This window comes from Bubalus bubalis, chromosome 21 (assembly GCF_019923935.1).
Source record: "Bubalus bubalis isolate 160015118507 breed Murrah chromosome 21, NDDB_SH_1, whole genome shotgun sequence".
In the NCBI taxonomy this organism is placed as follows: domain Eukaryota; kingdom Metazoa; phylum Chordata; class Mammalia; order Artiodactyla; family Bovidae; genus Bubalus; species Bubalus bubalis.
This window is the reverse complement of record NC_059177.1, coordinates 17,820,392-17,821,673: the sequence shown is the minus strand read 5'-3', so window position 1 is coordinate 17,821,673 and position 1,282 is coordinate 17,820,392.

Below are 1,282 nucleotides of genomic sequence, written 5' to 3'. Positions count from 1 at the left end.
GAATTCAAATCTTCATGTGTCTAGACTCTTAAGTCAGAGCTCTTGACCCCTGTGCCACATGGCTCATCTGAAGGAGGCAGGTTCCTGAGTGCTGTGTGGGCAGGATGGGGGAGGAGGAGACACCAAAAAATGTAAACTGTAATAACCATGAGGAGGTTACCTCCCCAAGGGGCAGAGGAGAAGCACATGGGATCTCTCAAGACTTAAGTGTCAACCTCCTGGCTCACAGGGGAATTGCTGAGGCTGGGATTATGAGGTGATGCTCCAAAACCACACGGAACATTGTGGGCAGAGCCAGCTCCCGACTCAGGCTGCGTGGGCCCAGCCCTCTGTGAAACATCTGTGGGTTTTTAAAGGTCTCTTCCTAAGCCTTCTGCATCAGGACTGGAAATGCCTGCAACCCCAACCCTTGTAAGGATACCCCTCTCGTCTAGAGGAGTCTGAACAATGAACACCTGGACCTGGTCAGCTGCTGCTGGAAGCAGAGAGCTCATGAGCTGGCACCACCTGCCCTGGATCCCTGGCAATGACCCCTCACATCTGGACCTGGAGTTCTCTAGCCAGGACAGCCTGGCTTGGTAGGGCAAAGCACATTCCCTGTGCCCTGCCTGCCCAGCCCAGCAGTGCCCATAGGATGTGTCACGATGCCCACAATAGACTGTCGTGCTCGCCTGGGAAGCACTGTGACTGAGGAGTACGGGCCTGGCCTCGACAGCCACAGCAGGCACAGAGATGTTTCCAGAGCGCCCTCAGCCTCACTCTCACATTCAGCCTCTCCATCCACTGCCCACCCGCAGCAGAATACTGGCGGCAGTCATGAATGCAGGAGTGATAATCCAACAAACGCTTCTTGAATATGCGCAGACGACTCAAGGCTCACAAATAGGTTTTTTATGGTGGACTGGAGCACTGCTTTCTTTAAACCTGAGAGTTAATTCCATTACTGCCTATTCATGAGAAAGACCAAGACCCTCAAGAACTCATTTAGCTTTTTGATAGCTCTGTACATTGAACAATGATTTTAAGCCCTTGGAGAACTGTCCCCATGGTAATAGGATTACCATAGATGTATGCGCCTGGTGTGTGTATTTTACTCTAAATATAACATGCATGTGTGTCTATGTCTTTGTACATGTGTGTATGTATTTGAACCTAAACACGACAGATGATAGACAGAGAGAGGCAATTTGTGGCTTAACTAAAACAATATACCACTATCACATGTTGAGTATTTTGTTGTTGTTCAGTACTTTTCAGGCAACAATGTATGCTTGCCAAATAC